Consider the following 18,464-nt stretch of genomic DNA (forward strand, 5'->3'; position numbering starts at 1 on the left):
TTTGTACGTTGATCATGTATCCTATCACCTTGCTAAATTAATCTACTCTACTTTTTGTAAATTCCTAAGTATTTTCTATATGCATGGTAATGTTTTCAGTGAATAACGAGTTTTATTTCTTCCTTCCCAATCTGGGCACATTTTTTGTTCCTTATGGCACTATCTAGACTATTCAGCACAATGTTAAATAGAAGTAATGAATATGAACATCCTTGCCTTCTTACCGACCTTAGGAGGAAAGCATTCACCATTAAGTAAAACTTTGAGCACAGATTTTTGTACAGAGGCCTGTTAGCAAGCGGCCTTCTATTTCCAGTCTCCTAAGTGTTTTGTATCACAAATGTGTGATGCATTTTATCAGAGGCTTATTATACATCTATTGCTATGATCATGGTTTTTATTCTCCTTAATTCTATTAATATAGTCAATGATACTGATTGAAATTTGAATACTTAACCACCCTTGCATAATCAGAATAAATCTCACTAGATCACAATGAACCACCCATTTCATATAATGCTGCATTCTTTTTCTTTTAATAATTACTGGATTCCATTTGTTAATTTTTCAAGGGTTTTGCATACATGTTCATGATGGACATCGTTCTGTAATCTTCTCATAGTATCGCTGATGTTGGTGTCAGGATAAAGCTAGACTAATAATACAAATTGGGGAATGTTCTCTCCTCTGCTTTCTGAAAGAATTTTTATAAAAGTTGTATTTCTTCTTTATAATAATGTGATACAATTTACCAGTGAAATTCTGTGACCAATATTTTATTTGGGGAAATATTTTTAAATAATTGACTTTATTTTATTGAAGAAAGGGCTATTTAAGCATTCTGTTTCATCTTCAATAAACAAACATTGGTGATGTGCATCTTTCAAGATATTTTTCTATTTCATCTAACTTATCAAATTTACTCATGAAGTTTTCCATTAAAATTATTATTCTGTAGGAAAGACTGATGTCTCCTTTTTCATTCCTGATATTGATATTTTATGTCTTCTTATCTTGGTAAAGTCTGGCTAGAGGTGCATGCATTTTATTGATCTCTTCAAAGAATAAGCTCTCGGTTTCACTGGTTTTTCTCCATTGTTGTAAAATTGATTAATTTCTGGTCTTTATTTTCTACTCCTTTCTAGTTACTTTGGCTTTAATTTCTTCTTTTGAGAGGCAACATAGCTCATGAATTGAAACAAGTCTCCTTTCCCAGTGTAAGCACCTATGGCTACAAATTTCCATTGAGGCAATGCTTTAGTTGCATCCAGAAATTATGAAATGCTGTGTTTTTATTTTTAGCCAATTCACAGTGTTTTCAAATTGCCCAGTGATTTCTTCTGGGAGCCCATGGGTTACTTAGAAATGTGTTGCTTAATTTTCAAATATTTGGGGCTTACCAATGTATCTTAATGCTACTGAGTTTTAATTTAATTCTGTTGTGGTCACATAGCATACTCTGTATGTGATTTAAATATTTAAAAATTTATTGAGACTTGACTTATCACCCCAAATATGGTCTAACTTACCAAATGTTCAACGTGTATTTGAAAATAATGTGTTTTTTGTTGTTGTTAAGCAATCTAGAAATGTGAACTACATCAAATTGGTAGTGAGTGTCAAAGTCTTCTATATCTTCACTGAAATTCTTTCTATTTGATCTATCAATTATCAACAAAAGAGTGGTGAAATCTCCAACTATAATTATGGATTTGTCCATTTCTCATTTCAATTTTGTCAGCTGTTTGCTTCATGTATGTTGAAGCTCTGTTATTGGGTGTGTACACATTTTGAAATGTCACATGTTCTTCAAGAATTTACCCTTTCATCATTGCAAAATGTCCCTCTTTATCCCTGATAATACTACTGGTCGACTTTGTCTTATATTTAAAAAGTTGTTCCTGCTTTCTTATGACAAGTGTTTGCATAATATATCTTCTCCAATCCATTTATACTTAACCTATGTTTTTATATTTCAATGAATTTCCTATAAACAATTTATAGTTATATCTTGATTTTTTTTTTTTTTTTTTGGCCAGTATGATGGTCTCTACCACTATATTGAAGTTCTTAGGCCATTTACATTTAATGTAGTTATAGATGTTGTTGAGCTTACTTCTACCACCTTGCTATTTCTCCCATCTCTTTTTTGTTCCTTTCCCCTTCTTTTCCTACCTTATTTTATGATTGAAGTTTTTAGAATTCTATTTTATTATAGATTTATCAGCTATAACACTTTGTATTGTTTTGTGGTTCTTGTGATTATAATGTGTATCTTAAACTTATCACAATCTATTTTCAAATAATATCATATAACCTTATATATAAGAATTTGCCACCATATATTTCCATTTCTCCCTTCCATCCTATGTTTGTCGTATTTTTTCCTTTATATATGTTTTAAAGACATAATAGGATATGTAGGTTTTTGCTTAAAATGGGATCAATATTCCTTCAAGGAAACTTAAAAATTCAAAACAAATTTCTATTTATTCTTATATTTACCTATATTTCTACCATTTCCAATACATTTCAAGATCTGAGGCATTGTTTTCTCTGTCTTAGAACCTCCTTTAAGCACTCTAGCAGACTAAGTCTTCTGGAGAGGAATTCTCTCAGCTTTTGCCTTTATTTGTATTTTTTTTAAAGGATATTTTTGCTGGCTATAGAATCCCAAATTAACAGCTATTTTTTTTTTTTTTTTTTTTTTTTTTAACCAAGTGAAAGATCAAATTCCACTGTCTTCCAGGGGCATTTTTTCCAACAAGAAGTCTACAATTATCATCAGTTTTGTTCCCATGTAATTTGTGGCTTTTCCTCTGGCTACTTTAACAATTTTTCTCAATATAACCAGTTTTCAGTAATTTGATTAACTGATGTGATTGTGTGTGTGTGTCCATCCTGATTGGGGTTTGTTCAGCTTCTTGGATCTGAGGATTTATCATTCTCATTAAACTTGAAAACTCAAAACTTGATGTACTTGTTCAATTTAAGACCTCATGCATGCATTTATCAGGCTAATTCTCAGTTGCCGTCTCTGAATATTTTTCTCTCCAGGATTTTTTCTGCTTTCTATTCCTGCGCCTCCAACTAGACTCTTATTCTATGCTCTCAACTATTCTTTCACATTTTCTACCTGTCTCACTGTAACCCATTTTGTGAAGTTCCCTAAGCTTTATCTTCTCATTCACTCTGTCTTCAATTGCATGTAATCTCTTCTTTAACCCATCCACTCTGTGTTTTAAGTTTTTGTTTACTTCAACCACTATATATCTATTTTGGGGGGTGGGGGGTGTGGGGAGACAGAATCTTGCTTTGTCACCCAGGAGGGACTGCAGTGGTGTCATCTCAGCTCACTGCAACCTCCACCTCCAGGGTCCAAACAATTCCCCTGCCTGATCCTCCCGAGTAGCTGCGATTACAGACACCTGACAAGATGTCCAGCTAAGTTTTGTTGTTTTGTTTCGTTTTGTTTTATTTTTGTATTTTTAGTAGAGATGGGGTTTCACCATGTTGGCCAGGCTGGTCTCAAACTCCTGGCCTCAAGTGATCCACCCACCTTGGCCTCCCAAAGTGCTGGGATTACAGGTGTGAACCACCACACTCAGCCATCGCTATATATTTTCTATTTTAGAATCTCCATGAGGTTCTTTTTCAAATTAGCTTGCTTTTGTCTCATACTTGTGGTTTTATTTCTTCTAATGCCATTCTGAGCATTTCAAACATGGTTCTTTAAAAGTCTCTTTCCTGAGGTATAAATTCTCCCATCTGCTGCACCTGTAGATTCTCCCTCATGGTGGTCTGCCTCCTTGTGTAGTTTGTTGTCTGTGGCTGTAGGCTCATGCTCCACAGAAATTACTTCTTATGGGAAGTCCACGTGTCTGCGGCCAGGGAAGTGTCTCTATGGAGCAGTTTTCTACCTGGCTTGGCTGCCCCCTGCAGGTCTCCTAGGGTAATTCTGTGCATCCTCAGGTGCTAGGCCATCGCAGGCTTCCCTGCCTCTCCCCAGTCTGGGGAACAGACTTTCCTGGTCCAATCTGAGGGAAGCCCTTCATGACTCAGTACCAGGGAGCTGCAGCCTGAACTTACTTCTCCACATCAGCATAACAGGCCTAGTGCTGGTTGGTAAAGGTTATCACGAAGAGGCACTTTGGCTTTAGTTTCTGCTAATCACTCAGATTTTGAATTTCCTCTTTGCTTCAGGTACCTGGAAATCTTGCTTTCCAGTACATACATTTATCCAAAAATTCTTTACATTATGGTCTCTGGCTTGAAGCAGGCAAATGTTTCAGAAGCCTGCCTTTCCCTAAGAACTTGGTCTATTCATCTGTTTACATATTGTAACTAAAAAACAAAACAAAACAAAACAAAAAAAAACGGCTTGGGAATGTTGGCTTCCAAAAGTAACTGCCCACTACTCTAAATTCGATTTCACAAATATGTTTGAGAATGGCCACTTCCTGAAGCTGTTACTCGATAGATAGAAAACAGCTTCACTACTGATACACTAGTGTCTGTTAATTCTGAAACTGTACAGCTCTACCTTCATACTATTTTAAGGTGATTTAGTGCACACTGATCTACTGCAAAATGTCATATTGCCAAGTGTCCTCTCAACCTCTTGCTCAGAGCCTTTCCATTTCATTCTCCAATAAAGAATATTAGGAGCTGGCAGAACAAATCCTTGTGCCATTTGACTGTTAAATCCTATGAGCTTACTTTAAGAAATTTCAAATTCTAAAAATACAGCCTTTTGGCAATCAGGACCCTCTTGACCAGGCCTTGACCTATTACTCTCAGCTGAACACATCATCACACACACAACAACTTGCGTCATACCGTTCCGCCTTCTCTGCCTGTCTACGCATCCCCCAAACTGTGGCTCACCCACCAGCTTCCCAGTGCAGCCTTTCCAATGCATGGGAGCTAGCACTCTCTCCTCCCAGAGCAGTTTGTCCGTATTACTATAATCAGCTTCCTATTACCTTCCAAAATAAACTAGAAGTCTCCATATACATCACCTCCCTTATTTCTCACACAAAACTCTGTGTTATCGGAGAAAAAAAAAGATGAGCTTGAATTTGTCATATTTTTCCTCCAGTACTAGCTTTCTCTCTACCACTAAGCCATAATCTCCCTCAGGGACAGAATCATGTCTTATGTCTTCACCCATTCTTTAATCCAAGAAACATTTGCTGAGTCCACTAGGTACCACGCACTGTGTTGGGGACGGGGATGGTTGGTGGAAGACCTGTGTACAGAGAAACTGGAACAAACTCTACAACCAGCTCTACAACCCCAGCTCCTGACACAGTTTACTGAATACATGGGGGAGGAAAGAGGAGACACCATCAAGTCCAATGATATAACCAAAGGAATCCACTTAGGAAAGAGATGAATGCTATTAAAAACTACCAAGTGCAGAATTCCACCTGGATTACATATTCCACACAGCAGCTCTGAGTGTTCACATCGGAATTAAAAGGGTCTAAAAACACATTAGCTGGTAAACATTCCTGAGCTTCTGCCAATTAGAAACGGAGATCCGGCTGGGCGTGGTGGCTCATGCCTGTAATCCCAGCACTTTGGGAGGCTAAGGTGGGCGGATCACCTGGAGTCAGGAGTTCGAGACCAGCCTGGCCAAATGGCGAAACCCCATCTCTACTAAAAAATATAAAACTTAGCTGGGTATGGTGGTGCACACCTGTAGTCCCAGCTACTCAGGAGGCTGAGGCAGGAGAATCGCTTGAACCCAGGATAAGGAGTTTGCAGTGAGTCAAGATCACCTCACTGCACACCAGCCTGGGTGACAAAACGAGACTTTGTCAAAAAAAAAGAAAAAAAGAGAGAGAGAGAGAAAAGAGGGGAGGGGAGGGGAGGGGAGGGGAGGGGAGGGGAGGGGAGGGGAGAGGAGAGGAGAGGAGAGGAGAGGAGAGGAGAGGAGAGGAGGGGAGGGGAGGGGAGAGGAGAGGAGAGGAGAGGAGAGGAGAGGAGAGGAGGAGGAGAGGAGAGAGAAGATCCTGGTCTGAGCACTAGCCTTCTCTACCCTGTGACCGGGCCTGGAGAACTGACCGCCAATGTCAGCAGTTGTGGGCTGAGAGTGGGGACAGGGCCACAGCTGGTAAGAAAGCAGGACAGCAGGGAACCCACACAGAAACAGAGTCCATGAGGCCCAGTGACATCTCAGAGAATTCCTCTTTTTAAGTCTACACTAGTCTAATTTACCCAAGATATGGCAGGTGGCTCTTTTTCCATTTTAAAAGTGTTATACTGTTCTTTGAAAAGCAACACACAAGGCAAAAAAAAGAATTGGAAGAAAGTTCACCAAAAGGTGACACTGCTTGTCTAATTGGTAGAAGTAATGTTCATTTTTTAAATCATTTTTATATTTTAGAATCATTAAAATTAGCTATCTTTTAAATACCTTTACTTTTTTTCTTTTTTTTCAAGACAGTCTCACTCTGTTGCCCAGACTGGAGTGCAATGCCACAATCTCGGCTCATTGCAACCTGTACCTCCCAGGTTCAAGCAATTCTCCTGCCTCAGCCTCCCGAATAGCTTGGGATTACAGGAGTAAGCCACCATGCCTGACTAATTTTTGTTTTGTTTTTAGTAGATACCGGGTTTCACCATGTTGGCCAGGCTGGTCTTGACCTCCTGACCTCGGTTATCCACCTGCCTTGGCCTCCCAAAATGCTGGGATTACAGTCATCCTAAATACCATTTTTATAATGAACTAAAACACACATACAGAAAATTACACAAAATATGAGTAAGGTCCATGAATTATTACAAAGCATACATCTAAATCCAGCACCCAGCTGGAGAAAGAACATGCCTGTGCCCACCACCATCTCCTGTCTGCTCTGTCACCAAGCCCATCCCTCCCCAGAGCACCCTCTCTCCTGACTGCTAACAACATTTTAGATTTGCAAAGATGCAATAAATAAAAATAAACCAATTTTTGATTCTTAAGTTCATGATAGCATTTCTAGACAGGAGAGCACTCTTTCCATGAGACAGCTTGCCAATAACAGCAGGCTACTACCTGTGATCCCACTACGTTCTCAGACTCAGCCATCAATTCACCTATAGAACAGACCGTTTTTCACAGCCAGAGACCACCACGTACGCCGAGTATGGTGGAAGACATGGGAAGCATCCAACAGGCACACTGATGACAGGCACTCCTCACACAGCACACACAAGGACAGGACGCGCCCCTGCCCTCCCAGGGCTCTGAGTCCAGCGGGACACACGCACGTGGAGTTAGAGAACTCGGCAGAGCAGGGAATGCTGGACAGGCCCACCTGCACAGAGAAGGCTGGACAGGTGGCTTGGTCAGGACATAGGTCCAGGTGCTACACCACCACCAAAACGCCGGTGCCTTAAGGGCTGTGGAACTGGGTTTCTCTCTCCCTTAACAGCCATGCCCAGGCAATTCAGGCCTAACAGGACAGCTCTAGGAGGCTGAGGACCGAGTCCACCTTGCTGTTCTACCTACCCCAGGGTGTGGCCTGATCCTGCGAGCACAAGGTAGGCCACAACTCCTGCCAGGTCCCACCAGCCAGAGAAGACGGAGTTCGAGTCATGCTGCCCACTCTGCAGATGCCACTGCCCAGGGCTCAGCCACATTCCCACATCAGGGCCAGGGGAAGCCACCACTAGGGAGGGGCGGGGACCGTGGGGTACAGGGCCGCGGGGTGCAGGGCCGCGGGGTGCAGGGCTGCAGGCACCATGCTCGGCAACCCGGTATTACTTTGCAGCTGATGGGGAGATGGGGAAGGGTTTTAGGTGAGAACTGATACAAACAAATATATATTTTAGGAAGCGCTTAAGTATCCAGCAGACACTTTATAGCAGAGAGGAACTACAGGCTCAGGGTGCAGTTAGGATGCTGCTGTGGAGTCTGGGAGGCCTCGAGGCCTGACCCAGACACTGAGGGTAGGAATTACCCAGCAAAAAAGTCAAGGAGAAGAGGTGGCTGCCAAGGAGACGCCCTTCCATGCCTCAGGCTCCTTGTCTGTGAAGCTGGGGTATTGTTACCCAAAAGCTATTGTCATACGTCTGTTGTGAAGCTCGAATAATGCAAAAGATAATAAAGCCCTGTGAAAATTATAAAATACTACACGAACTTTAAAGTAAAACATCTTCTTAAACTTAATTTGACCAATTTACAAAGCAAATTTAAAAAACTCTATTAGAGAATTTCTATAGCTACAAAATAGTCACTTTACAATTTCTATACATTTTTATCACTGTTCCTTGCTCAATAGAACTACTTCTATCTTGTTTTAAAAGTTATTAGGCTGGGCACAGTGGCTTATGCCTGTAATCCCAGCACTTTGGGAGGCCAAGGCAGGTGGATCACCTGAAGTCAGGAGTTTGAGACCAGCCTGGCCAACATGATGAAAACCCATCTCGGCCGGGCGCGGTGGCTCAAGCCTGTAATCCCAGCACTTTGGGAGGCCGAGATGGGCGGATCACGAGGTCAGGAGATCGAGACCATCCTGGCTACCACTGTGAAACCCCGTCTCTACTAAAAAATACAAAAAACTAGCCGGGCGAGGTGGCGGGCACCTGTAGTCCCAGCTACTCGGGAGGCTGAGGCAGTAGAACTGCTTGAACCCAAGAGGCAGAGGTTGACACTGCACTCCAGCCTAGGCGACAGAGCGAGAGTCTGTCTCGAAAAAAAAGTTATTAAATGGCTACTTATATTTAATATTATATTTATAATATAAGCAATACAGTTTATAATTATCCTTTTCTTCTTGATTGTATACTTCACCAAATATGAGGTCTCTGCATCTCTTCATTACTCTTAATTAAAACAAGTAGAAAAACAGGAATCCTAAAATGCTGGGATCTTGACAGCGTGAGTGGGAATGTATGGCTGGTGAAACACTTGCCCTAAGGTGCAGAATCATCAGGTCTTCTTCATTATTTTTAACAGTAAAAATTAAACCCAACATTGCAAAATCTTTCCTTTTTTTTTTTGAATCAAGCAAATCAATAAATCTATGGATGAAAGCCAGTTAAAAAACATAGCAGAGATCAATGCTATGTTATTTTGATTCCAGTGCAAGTGAGCATCGGATCAACCACACCCACTTGATACTCATCTCTACATGGTACTCTACAGATTGCGCATCCCTTTTCCCAAGTGCTTGGGACCATTAGTGTTTTAAAAGAATTTGGGATTTCTTCAGATTTCTGAATACAGTCACCCCTCAAAGCACACAGGTTTGACCTGTACAGGTCCACTCATATGCGGGTTTTTTCAGCCAGACGTGGGTGGAAAATACAGTATTTGTGGGATGCGAAACTCATGTAAACAGAGGGCTGACTTTTCATATGCACAAGTTCTGCAAGGCCAACTAGAGTACTTGAGCATCCGCGGGGGCCTTGGAGCCGATGCCCCACCCAGACCGAGGGACAACTGTGTTTGCAATATACATACTGGCTGAGCATCCCAACTCAGAAAATCTGAAATGTTCCAATCACCATTTCCTTTGAGTGTCATGTTGGTTCTAAGAAAATTTCAGATTTGGGGTTTTCGGAGTTGGGATGCTCGACCTGTACTAAGAAGCTGTAGTTGTCGTAGTTCCGAGGGTCCCACGTATCTCAGACTCAGCTCAAGGCTATACTTCCTGAAACACAGGTCAACTGTCACATGTCATTGAAAAAATTCCAGTTCTTCACTTGGACCCTTGAAGAACACTGAAGAGCAGCCACTGTATCTCTGAATCCCTTTTCTACATCCTAACCTTCTTTCACCAGCACAAACTCTGGACCTAACAAAAAGATACCAACTTCCCCTCATCATCCTGGCCTCTCCCTATTGGTGTTTTTTTTTCGAGACAGTGACTTGCTCTGTCACCCAGGCTGGAGTACAGTGGCTCAATCACAGCTCACTGCAGCTTCGACCTCCTGGGCTCAAGTGATCCTCCCACCTCTGCCTCCCTAGGAGCTAGAACCACAGGCACGCACCATCATGCCTGGCTAATTTTTGTATTTTTTGTAGAGATGAGGTTCCGCTATGTTGCCCAAGCTGGTCTCAACTTCTGGGCTCAAGTGATCTGCTTGCCTTGGCCTCCCAAATCCCACAGGTTCTTAAAAGCAGTGATGGGTCAGTGTGGTCGGGAGAGGAACTGGGCTCCTCCCACACCTGTACATCCTCTGGGCTCATTTGACTCTTCTCATTATCCCAGTTTACTCCCCCCAGAATATCCAGGAGCAGCCAAGAAAATAGCGCTCCCCATCCTGGCCTCCCAGAGATCATGGGAGAAGGAGAAGCTAAATGTGTGAGCAGAAATAGAATATTCTTCAGCAGGTTGAGGGTGGGGGAGATTTCCCCAGCAAGAATGAGCGACAGTGTCACTGCCTTCAGGGATTTAAATTTTATACAATCCCTGGTATCTACAAGTAGATACACAAAACATACAGATAATAAAATCAATGCACAAACACAGAATTGAAAAAATATATGACAGCATGAAGAAAAACCCGTGAATAAATGCATCTCTCCTGATCCTCTGACTGCTGCCCTCTGACCCCTCAGATTAAGTAACATCTCCCTCCTCTGAACTCAAAAACACATTACTTCTCAGCACAGCTCTGGGGAAGCTGGGATTCTCTATTCTGCTACATGCTTGCTTCTATGCCCAGCTTCTATCTTTATCCCTACCGAATCCCTGCTCCCCGCAAAACTCCAAACCTCTACAACTCTGACCTTGATGGCACAGCTCTCCCAGCCATGCTGGCCTATCCCTACCTTTAAACATGGCATTCCCCTTTACCAGACTCTGCCCCACACCTGCTGGCATCCAGGCCTGAAATGCCCTTGACCTCTTCCTCCTTCAAGTCTCCCTTCACTTTCCCGACTGCCCTCTGTTCCCCAGGGATCTACTTTTGCTCCTCTTCTCTCTTGATTCATTCCAAGGAACCACACACAATTTGACCATCCACAGCTGACTGTCCTGAATCGATACCACCAAGCTGGACCTCCCTCCAGAATTCCAGCTGAAATTGACTTCTTTAGTAGCACACATTCACCTGAACGGCCAAGAGGCAGCCCTGTAAGTAACTTCCCAAATACCCTCTGAAACCAGCCCTCCTCCCATTGTTTCTAACCCAGGGCATGGCTTTGCCATCCGCGACATGGCCCAAATAACACTACAAATGCTTCTGTGTAAGGAACCCACACCATACACAAATATTGTTTTCCAACCAAATACTTCTCACATCAATTCCCTCCTCTCCACCCTCACTAAAACTGCCTTCTGCAAACTTGAATCATTTCTCTGCCTGTGCTCTTTCAACAGCTTCCTAAGTGGCCTAACACATGCCTGGCGTACATTTGCTGAAAGAATGCCGGAACCAAGGCACAGTTTCCCTGCTTCCTCCAGTACTTCCTCCTGCCAGGTTTGTTTCCACATGGCCACAGAAGTGACTGCCCTGAAAGTAAGATCAGATACATAACTCCTTGCCTTAAAAGTTCTGCCAGCTCACTATTTCAGAAGACCAGCTCCTCTTGCCAAAGTGTTATCACTGGGAAAAAACTAGCAACCGAAGCCTCGAACAAGAGGGGAGGCATTTTAGAAATCATGTTAGAGTTCTACTGAGCAGTAACTTAAAAATAAGCTTGAAGGGGTAAGAAAATGCTTATAACATAATTTTAGTAAAATAGAGGTCTAGACTGCTCATGAGGTCTGATCTCACCTACATACAGAGATGCATGGAGAAAGACTGGAAGGAAATATGCCAAAATGAGAGTAGCACCCGTTTCCGGGTAGCGAGATTTTGGGGAATGTTTTGCGCTTCTCCTTTAGAGTTTCCTCAAGTTTCCAGATTTTTTTTTTTTTACAAGGATCATTCATTACTTTGTGATAGGAAAAAAATAAGCACAAATAAAAACAATCTCCCAAATCTTTTGCTTCGCATGTGCAGCTCTTAGCACAAGCCATCTGGTTTTCGGCTCTCTCTATGGTCTTATCTTCCCTCCTCTCCACACCTCATGCGCACAAACTAAACTCCTCCTCCTCAGCAGCAGTCACATATGCCAGTCCTGGAATAACAGCCAGGTTCTGCAGGGCAGACGCACGGCCTCCATAGCTCTCTCGTCTATCTGAGGCATCGCCACATTCTTGGTAAGTTTTGAAGCACAAATCCTCATAAAGATGTGATCAATTGAACTGAGAAGACAGAGAAATCAAAGCTAACAAACGCCTGTTGATCACTGTCCTATATCAGGAGCTCAGGTCAGAAACCAGAAGTGAAGGTGTTACTAAAATTCTATAGAAAACAGCTACAATAACAACAACCACTAATCCAGCCAGGTGCGGTGGCTCACGTCTGTAATCCCAGCACTTTGGGAGGCCAAGGCTGGAGGATCACTTGAGGTCAGGAGTTCGAGGCCATCCTGACCAACATGGTGAAACCCTGTCTCTACTAAAAATACAAAAAAATTAGCCAGGCGTGGTGGCAGGCGCCTGTAATCCCAGCTACTCGGAAGGCTGAGTCAGGAGAAGTGCATGAACCCAGGAGCCAGAGGTTGCAGTGAGCCAAGATTGTGCCACTGTACTCCAGCTCAGGCGACAGAGCCAGACTCCATCTCAAAAAAGCAGCAACAACAATAACAAAAAACAACCACTAGGCCGGGCGCGGTGGCTCAAGCCTGTAATCCCAGCACTTTGGGAAGCCGAGACGGGCGGATCACGAGGTCAGGAGATCGAGACCATCCTGGCTAACACGGTGAAACCCCGTCTCTACTAAAAATACAAAAACTAGCTGGGCGAGATGGTGGGCGCCTGTAGTCCCAGCTACTGGGGAGGCTGAGGCAGGAGAATGGCGTAAACCCGGGAGGCGGAGCTTGCAGTGAGCTGAGATCCGGCCACTGCACTCCAGCCCGGGCGACAGAGCGAGACTCCGCCTCAAAAAAAAAAAAAAAAAAAAAAAAAACCACTAATCCCTATTAAGGGATGATGAGCAGTGGAACTGCAAGCAGGAATTAACCAGTTCAGAGAGAGAGACTGGGCCCAACTGCCCAGGTATACACAGAAGCAGAGCCTGGAGGAACCAGATCTTACTTGAGAAAAGGTGGTCATTGTGTTACACAAAAGGAGGCTGCAAAGAGAAAGAGGCAAAAAGCTGTGCTGAAGAACAAACTGCTAGCTGCTTCTCCGCCATGGCTTTCCCTCCTTCCTCACTCTAGAAAGTGGCTATTTGAGAAGTAGGTTTCTTTTTTTAAACCCTTAGCAAATTTCAAGAACGTGCCCAGTTTCATTGCCCAGCCTTTCAAAGAAAGAAGGTCAAATATATAAGAACAGAGACTAATCGAGGGGAAAGCAAACCTTTGGAGCACTGAAGTGTGTTTTTGCTGCTGCCAAACGTGCTGTACAGTTGAGGGATTCTCCAGCAATGGGATTCTCAAGTTCACTGTCCAGGATCAAAGTCACGTCTGCTGTTAATCCCTGTTCTCCAATGGGAAGAACGGGCAGTCTGTAGGAGTGGCGGATTAGAGGAGGGGGCGGTTGCAATAGCCTCTACAGTGCTCAGCATCTGCCCCCACCAAGGCACAAGTGCATTCGTTCAGGCTTTGATCACTAACAGAGGCAGGAAACGAACTCAAAGCTAACTCTTATTGAGGGCTGACAATGTGCCAGATGCTCTCATATGCATTTTCTCCAAGCTCACAAGAGCTGTTTGAGACCCATATTATTCTTATTTTTCAAATAAAGAAACTGAGGCTCACAGAAACTCAGTAATTTGTCAGTGGGTGATACTAATAGTGGTGAAGCCAGGTCTGCCTTTAAAGCCTCATATGCTGATTTATGCGCCCACCAAATCTCATGCTGACATGTAATCTCCAGTGTTGGAGGCAGGGCCTGGTGGGAGGTGTCAGGATCATGGGGGACCAATCCCTCCCGAATGACTCAGCGTCATTCCTTTGGTGACGAGTGAGTTCACGCGAGATCTAGTTGTTTAAAAGTGTGTGGCACCTCCCAATCTCTCTCTCTTGCTCTCGCCATGTGACACGCCGGCTCTGGCTTCACCTTTTGCCATGACTGGAAACTTCCTGAGGCCCCACCAGAAGCCAAGCAGACGCTGGCACCAGGCTTTCTGGACAGCCTGTGCAGAGCCATGAGGCAATTAAACCTCTTTTCTTTACAAACTACCCAGTCTCAGGTATTTCTTTATCACAACGCAAGAACAACCTAACAGAAAACCCAAATGCTTGCCCAGCACGATATTTCCCCCAATAATACTATGCTGTCCACAAAAAGGCAGATGTCACTGGCTAATACCCCACAGCACAGTGGAGGGAGCACAGGTCTGAGAGTCAGTGACCCTGAGTTTAAATCTCCTCCCCTACACTAGCACATCACTTACTTACTTCTCTGGGCCTAGCGACCACCAAAGGGTGAGAAGCATCACTCAGGGCTAAAATGAGGATTTTAAAAGATCGTGGATGGTGCCCGGCATGTAGCAAAAATCTGAAAAAATACGGTATCCCTTCTCTTCCTTAAAAATGTTAACATCTTGAAGCTTTGGTTAATCAAAAGACTCTAAATCATCTGTTCATTTCCAATCAACCCCAGGCTTCAACACAGGTTCCTTGAACAATCTATAAATTTGCAAATCCAGATCCAGATAATGAAGGCCAAGCAGGCTGAGTAAATTGTCAAGCCTAAGAAAGGGTTTCAGAAAGTTAAAGCAAGGTCACAAGAGTGGCACACGTGTATTTCACTTATTTAACTGAAAATGGTTTCCTCACAGCCATGCAAGAGTGATGGGTGCCATATTCCATGGCATGATCACCTCAACGTAGGCAAAAGGACTCTGTTAGAAGTCACTGGCTGACTTCTGCAGTCAACAGGCCCAATCATCCACAGAGCAAGGTGATATGTAGAAACCTCCTGGCACAGTTCCTGCGGCGTGTTTTGTAGCAGTAAAAACAGGCAGCATGGTGCAGGGGAGGAGCAAGCTGCCCTCCCACAGCCCTCGCATCAGCTGTGCAGTCAGGGCAGCCCCACTATGCAGAGCCCGGCTTCAATACCTGCAAAACCTGCTCCAACGAGGTTTAAGAACCAGACATAATATGCGATGCACTGAATTAACTGCTTGTCACATCATGGGTAACTATTAACTATTCCAACTAATCACATAACAACTAGTAGCCATTATTTATTGGATATTTTCCCCAAACACCCAAGGAATGACTAGTTATTTATTTATTTTTTGAGATGGAGTCTTACTCTGTCACCTAGGCTAGAGTGCAGTGGCACAATCTTGGCTCACTGCAACCTCCACCTCCCAGGTTCAAATGATTCTCCTGCCTCAGCCTCCTGAGTAGTTGGGATTACAGGCATCCACCATCATATCTGGCTAATTTTTGTATTTTGAGTGGAGATAGGGTTTCACCATATTGGTCAGGCTGGTCTCCTGACCTCGGGGGATCCGCCCGCCTCAGCCTCCTAAAGTGCTGGGATTACAGGCATGAGCCACCGTGCCCAGCTGAATGGCTGTTTAAATCTTGCAGAAGTAAAACAAGTATTTCACTGGGGAAAGAGAGGTTTCAAACACCTCTGCCACATATACCTTTATTCCAGAGTTGCTTGGAGGAAATTTTCTAAATAATCTATTAAATCCCTGGCTCATCAATCTAAAATGTGAAAATGTGTTCCGAAGTGATTTTCTAATGGAGATATTGGCTATTTCCCCACAGGAATAAATTTAAATTACACACTTAGGACTAAGTCTGAGATTCCTGCAGATCTAAGCTTTAAAATCATGAACACAAATTTAACCCAAACAGAGTGACCTACCTTCAGAATAGGGAGAAGTTTCATGTTGTAGGCATTGCAAAGCCTAGCTTCTTACCTCAGTCAGCTGAATACAAGTATTGGATATAAATCTTCAAAGTTGAGCTGAAAACGTATACTAAGACAAACTGTCCATTTTTTACATCACTGGCAAGTTTAAGAAGTTCATATTTGAGCCAGAAGAAAAGAAATGACACTCTCCCACAAAGTTCCATAAGGGCAGAAGGGATCTTTGTACTTTCAGGAAAAAAAAAAAAAGCTTGGTTGGTGCCTACTGCTAGCATGTCCACTGGAAAGACTGCGGCCAGTCCACAGGAGCCCACTGTTCTCATGGGAAGAGCATGCACTTGGGCGTCAGGCAGCCAAAGCCACCGCCAAGCTGTGTGACTGTGGACAAACTATCGCTGCCAATGAAGACTGCAATACCTACCTTTCAGGGCTGGTCTGAGAGTGGCTAGTAATGCATGCAAAGCACTCAGCACAGTGTCCAATGCAGAGAAGGCTCCCAGTATGTAGAAGCTAATACATTTTGTCATTTTGCACAAGGCAACGTTCTGGGAAAAGTCCAAGAAACAGATTCAGAAAACACAGGGTCCAGTCCCAGTTCCAGTACTTCCTTGGAGCCACAAACTCTAATCCCAGTTTTAATCCATTCTAACCTTGGGGTTCCCAGGGCTGAACTCTCTGAAAATTAATTCCATCCATACATTCTGCTGCTTCAAACCCCCATGACCACCCATCTAAAATCTAAACTCCTTAGTACGGCAAAGGCCCCTGTCTATCTTCTCCGCCTCTACATTCACTGTCCTCCTTTCTCTGCCTTCCTACCTCCTCCTATCCAATCTCTCCCCAGCCCGCACCCCTTCACACCCCAACCACTTGAAATACAGTCATTCCCCTCCCACAGCATGATCTCTCTTGGATACCAAAATCGCTCAAGTCCCTGATATAAAATAGCACATCTGTATATAACCCATGCACATCATTCCGTATAACTTACTCTCTAGATTTATTATGCCTAATAAAATGTAAATGCTATATAGTTATACTGTATTATTTAGCAATGAATGATAGGAAAAAATGTCTGTATAGGTTTAGTACAGATGCAATTTTTTTGTCTGGATACTTTCAATCCAAGATCGGTTGAATCCACAGCTGTTGAACCCACGGACGCAGACGTCAACTGTAACTGAGGCTCCTGAGATACACAAGGCACACTCTGTGCCTGTACCTAGAGCACTCGATGATTGGAAGGTCTCAAAGGAACCTCAATACCGACGCATCTTTCAATACCCAGCTCTGGTATCAACTGTCTTTGAAGCTTTAAAATTCCTGTGAGTATTTGCATGCCTACACTTACACATCCCTGACCGTGCATTCTGCATAGATCACACCTGTGACACTAAAACACACTCAATGACCCACCGTAGAGATCACACCTGTGACACTAAAACACACTCAACAACCCACCATACAGATCGCACCTCTGACACTAAAACACATTCAACGATCCACCGTACAGATCACACCTGTGACATTAAAACACACTGATCCACTGTAGCAGTCACACCGGTGACACTAAAACACACTCAACGATCCACTATACAGCTCATACCTGTGACACTAAAACACACTCAGTGATCCACTATACAGCTCACACCTGTGACACTAAAACACACTCGATCCACCACACAGATCACACCTGTGACATTAAAACACAATGATCCACTGTACCGGTCACACCGGTGACACTAAAACACTAAAACACACTCAACGATCCACTATACAGCTCACACCTGTGACACTAAAACACACTCAATGATCCACTATACAGCTCACACGTGTGACACTAAAACACACTCGACCCACCATACAGTTTGCACCTGTAACACCAAAACACACTCAATCCACCGTACAGATTGCACCTCTGACACTAAAACACACTCAACGATCCACCGTACAGATCACACCTGTGACCCTAAAACACTCAACAATCCACTGTACAGCTCGCACCTGTGACACTAAAACACACTGAACAATTCATGTACAGACCACATCTGTGATGCTAAAACACACTCAATGATCCACTGTACAGATCGTACCTGTGACACGAAAACACATGCAATGATCCATGTGTGAACTCCTTTTGAGAAAATATCATTTTATCTTTTATATCCAGAGCACATAGCAATTGCCAGGAATAGAGTCATACTCAGTAAACATAAACTACATGCATAGGTGAGTGCATCATAGATGAACGCAGGCGACATCACTGCTCCACAGAAAACTGTGGGATCGATAACAAGTGAGGGGACTGGATCAGGACACTAGGAAGAAAAGAGGAGGAGAATAAAGAGAGTGAGGAAGAGGAAGAGAACATAAAGAAAAGGAGAGAGCAGAAAGAGAAGACCTTGAGACAAATTTAGGATAATATTTTGCAAATAAACTGGGAATGAGCTTTGGAATTGCAAATCCTAACATGAGCCGATGTTAACATAAGAGCACTGCAGTCTTAAAACACACATATCCTTTCTTCACTTGCATCCTCTTAAAAAGCCTGTAAAGAGGGCAGGGCAGGCACCTCCTCCTCACTTTGCAGATGAGAGCCGTGAGGCCCAGAGCAGCACGGTGACTTTCCCA

At 43.4% G+C, this 18,464-nt stretch overlaps 1 protein-coding gene across 1 annotated transcript in view; it reads right to left on the minus strand.

The window, feature by feature from the left end:
• The window catches only part of TRAPPC9 (trafficking protein particle complex 9), a 705,809-nt gene that overhangs the window by 452,277 nt on the left and 235,068 nt on the right, over window positions 1–18,464 (minus strand). The window lies entirely within an intron of this gene.

Source organism: Trachypithecus francoisi, unplaced genomic scaffold (assembly GCF_009764315.1).
Source record: "Trachypithecus francoisi isolate TF-2019V2 unplaced genomic scaffold, Tfra_2.0 Lachesis_group7, whole genome shotgun sequence".
Classification (NCBI taxonomy): Eukaryota; Metazoa; Chordata; class Mammalia; order Primates; family Cercopithecidae; genus Trachypithecus; species Trachypithecus francoisi.